This window comes from Poecilia formosa, unplaced genomic scaffold (genome assembly GCF_000485575.1).
Source record: "Poecilia formosa unplaced genomic scaffold, Poecilia_formosa-5.1.2 Scaffold197, whole genome shotgun sequence".
In the NCBI taxonomy this organism is placed as follows: Eukaryota; Metazoa; Chordata; class Actinopteri; order Cyprinodontiformes; family Poeciliidae; genus Poecilia; species Poecilia formosa.
This window is the reverse complement of record NW_006800136.1, coordinates 530662-535221: the sequence shown is the minus strand read 5'-3', so window position 1 is coordinate 535221 and position 4560 is coordinate 530662. Positions and strand designations below refer to the sequence as shown.

Here is a 4560-nt window from a genome sequence, read left to right as displayed (position 1 = left end):
CCATTGCTCTAGGTCTGCGCAGCGCAACGGTAGCAGCATCGTGTTTGGCTGCGAGTTTTCCAATTGGACGGCGGCCCTGAACGCACCGCTAAAATTTACAGAGCTTAGAGACAACAAAGTCAAAGTTTTCAGGTGGCTGACACAAAGCCACCTCCCTCGACACGTCGCTCCTGGCACAATGAACAATGGATATAAGAAAAAAAACAAAAAAAAAAAACAATAACTCCAAATGTGTTTGAAGATATTCAGCTTATCTTTCAGACACACCTCCAATTCTGCTACTACTTCCATCAACATGGAAACACGCAGACCTGATGGCTGCTGTGCACGGTCTGAGCTTAATACCTGCCTAGCGCCGTGCAGCAGAACCAGACTGCATTAAAACAGACAAAAATAAATAAATAAAAGGAAGGTCGCAGAAATCAGAAACACTCCAAATCTCCCACACATCTCCAGTCAGGCTTTCTCTCTCGTACTAGGCGGCTCGCAAATAAAGCGATTTACCTTGGTGTCTCTCCGCACACCGGGGGCAAAACAATGCAGCGCCGTTTCCTTTAGAAATGTGTGTGTGGTGGAGGGGAGACGGACTGTAAAACCCCTGTGGCACAAATCATCCACCCCCACCGCTGCATCTTGTGCCACAATGTGTCTCCTAACTGTCTAACATGGTGACATGGATGAGGGCACAGCAGGGAGAGAAACAGAAAGAGACACAAAGACTGGTGGTGCTGGTGGTGGAGACAAGCTGGTGAACTGGTGCAGCGTCTGATGTTCTCCTACAGACTGATGGAAAGCAGGGATGACATAAGAGCCAGGCAACCTGAGGAAGGGGAGGTTAAGGATGCAGAGGCACACTAACAAAAGCAGCGGCATTTTAATGTGAAACAGAATTTCAGAGCTTAGTAGCCATGACAACAACACACTTACACCACCGTTTAATTGCTGCTGACTGCAGTTGTCTGCCGTCTCTCAATCTGCTGGCAACATGTAGAACCTGTTATTACTGTAATTTGTGGGCAAGTATAAGCTGGCACAGAGCCGCTCGGCTTCATATTTATATGTGTTTGTATGTGTCGCTGACATAAAAGGCCCATCAGGGAGCTTTCACGCAACTTGTAGTCCGTCTATCTTACGACATGAATGATCGCTCGCCGTATTTCGGCCCACGGCGAAATGTCTCATTGCCATAATGTAGCTGGACAAGTTGATTGAATCTTTACATTATTTTGTGAAGTATTTCTTCGCCACAGCACACTTTGCTCTTAAGTTCATTTAGCTTGAGTGGATCACTTAAGCTAAATGAACTCCTTCACTCGAGGCGCAGACTGACCCCCGTCCCACAGGGACTGATTCACTTTACACCCATATGTGAGCACTTCTGTTCAGAGAACTGAGTATTTAATAGGATGCCATAGTTTTTTTGTTTTTGTTTTTTTTGTATATGGATTGTTTTTGTGCAACAAGACAATTTTCTTGTGTTTTATTACAAATGCTATGTAGTAGCATCTTGTTAGCGAGAAAATGGAGTTCTAACTTAAAAAAAAAAGTTAATTTATCGCTCCGTAATCAAGTTACATTTTTTTATTTACGTTTTCTGTTTTTTTTTTTTTTTAACATGACAACTTAACGTATTTACTTGGATAAACTTAATTTGATTATTTGTAGCAAATTCGATCTTTTTTTGTTCAGCGTGTTATTTATTTCTATGTCCAATAAGTCGATAAAGACAGAATCTAAAATAGTATGCTTGAAATGTCTCCGTTTCAAGCATTTACAGTCAGTATTGATGCCTTTTTTAGATATAGATATTTAAATCTGTGAAGCCCAGAGCGAAATACGAGAAATTATTTGTGTGAGTGTAGATGCACCAGTCCAAAATATTTACCTTTTCATTCCAGAAAGCCAGACTTTCTTGATTATATATAACACTTTTAATTACATCCTAGAAACTAGAGGGATTTTGCTCACAGGATCCAGCCACTTTGATGCCACACACTCAAAAACTTAGTTAAAAAAAAAAAGTCAAAACAATAAGGATGGTTTCCCTCTGCAGATCAAGTTGAGTTCAGATGACGTAACATAACAGATAGGTCTGACACACATTTAACTAAAAAAGGCTAAGAAGGCTCCACTTTCATCTCGTAACGTTCTTCAAGTAAACATCTCTTTGGCCTCGCAGGGCCCAGAACGTGTGTGTGTGTGTGGGGAGGGGGGCGTGATCGCAACACGCTTGGCGAAAGGCAATTTACTGTTTCTAAAGGTGCAGAGCTCTGAATGTGTCTCATGCTCCCTGTGGGTTATTTGTCTATTTTCAGAGAACTGTAGGCGGTGCGGGGAAAGTGTTCAAGCCAGGACAGGATGGAGGTATTCTCCTAGGCTTCAAACAGCTGGAATGAGAAGCAAGACGAATGTGCAGAGATTATCAACAATCGCAGGCTGAAGTGGATATCTGACGTGAGACAAGATGAGCTCAGAGGGAATGTCGTATCTCTCTTCCCATCGCCGGATGTCTTTGTAGCAGATTTCAACAGGGGGAAAAAAAGGGGGGATATTATCAACTTTTATGTCAAGATGAAGCATTTTAAATATTGAAAAAAAAAAAGCCCATAAATGACACAAATTTCATCCTGTGCATGAACTTACTGACAAAATCATTGAATTTTTTTGGTTTCCATCAAATACATTAGCATGTTTATGGAAATGGTTGAGCGTTATTACAAAAAAAACAAAAAACATACAAATTCTTTTAGTGCTGAAAAAAACAACAACTCTAGATCAACATTTGGCAAAAGTAATAGAAACAAACAACTAAATATGGAGGTCATCAGAAGCATAAAAAAGTTGTTTTTTTTTCCCATCAGAAAACACTCAGCTGTACATTCCTGTGCACTGAATTCATTTGTTATACCCCCCGGGAAATACACACACACACACACACACACACCCCCACACACACACACACACACAAGCAAACCCTCTTTCTCTCAAACAGAAACACTCTGCGAACTTCTGGCCATGTCTGAGCCTGCACTCGATAAGATAGGGATGGGTTGCCTGATAGCATTGTGACCGTTGACAGGAAACTGAAACAGGGTGGGATGGTTCGGGGCCACAAATTTGCATGCCTGTTTGTGCCGCTACGTACGCGGTTCGGTGGTTGGACGTTTGCCCTTTTACCCTCCTGTCAAACGCAAGCCAAACGCTTCCCCAAATTCAGTGTTGTTTTTTTTTGTTTTCCCCTCTTTCTGAATGCTGGTAGTCATTCCTGAAATGACTGGGCTCTTGTGCTCTGCATGAATGACCGTGTCTCCCTAAAACCAGAAAAAAGAAAAAAGAAAAAGAGAGAGACCATACTGTAGAACAGTCTGCATTCTGCCACTTGGCCACCAGACGGGACAGTGGGGAGGCTGTACTGGGAGGCGTTATTGTGCTCTGGTGAATAGAGAGCCTGTCACAGACACACAAACACAGCGGCCCAGTGGCTCAGCATCTAGTTTCAAATGCTATCTTGTCTAATATTATGTGCCGTTTTTGTACAACACAGATATGATTTCTAAAAAAAATAAATAAATAAAAAAACTGACAAAAGAAAACAACTGAAAAATGGTTTAATAAACATAAAGCTCAAAAATGAAATGTCCTTTGCTGAGGTGACTAACAGATCTCAGTCCTGCATTTTGATGCTACTTCTGTTTTTCACATTTTGTCACGCTGTTACTTCAAACTACATTGTATTTTTTTTTTTATTTGCCATAAACCATCAACAGGCAGCACGCTAGTATGATGTGGAGGAAAAAACTGACATGGCGTTTACTCACAAAACATCTTCTTAGTGTGGCATGCATATGTTTTCCACTCTGTTTAATTTTGTGCTACAATCAGCTTCTGCTACCATTACAGCTGCAGTTCTTTTGAGATATGTCTCTTTGTAAGTATGTCGATTTGGTTTTGGTTACAGCTACTGTAGTGACAAGTTTTATAGTAAGTTACAGTTGAGTCTGAAGTATTAACTGCTTAAATTATACAACAATATAACCTGCTGAACACTTTCTGTCACAAGCTGTTTCCATCTATGCTTTTTTTAACCCACATTTTCAAGTATTGCATTAGAATCAGTTGATGGAAACTGCAAAATCCCAAAAAACTTTCACAGGAGCGGAGCGGACAGTTTCCATCCACTGGTGGATAAGGGGAGGTCTCTCTCCATTTTGTGCTTCATGCTACTTTTCAACCCCTGCATCTTGTTTATCTCAGCCATGCGTAGCGACAACCTGGCCTAGTTGTTTCCCTCCAAACTAGCAGATGGGTCACATGTTCTTTCCTCTTTCTCTTTTGCAAAAAAAACTCTATTTTTTTTTTGTTTTTGTTTACCTAAAACATGCCATTGTCATGTCCGTGTGTACGGGACCTCAGTTAATACAGCTCATTTATGAGTTCTGTTTCACTGTACGACTCATCCACATAAACATGAAATGTAAACCTTTATCTTAAAAACGAGCTGTCTTCCAGAAATCCGTGTTGCATCTCACCCAGAAGAAACTAGAGACCAACTCCTCCTCT

At 41.1% G+C, this 4560-nt stretch overlaps 1 long non-coding RNA gene across 1 annotated transcript; it reads left to right on the top strand.

Moving 5' to 3' along the window:
* The first annotated feature begins 250 nt into the window (after positions 1 to 250).
* LOC107837977 (uncharacterized) lies at positions 251 to 3579 on the top strand. Its single transcript, XR_001664031.1, has 2 exons — positions 251 to 1368; positions 2316 to 3579. It is a non-coding gene; the product is annotated as an uncharacterized LOC107837977 (long non-coding RNA).
* The last annotated feature ends 981 nt before the right edge of the window (positions 3580 to 4560 follow it).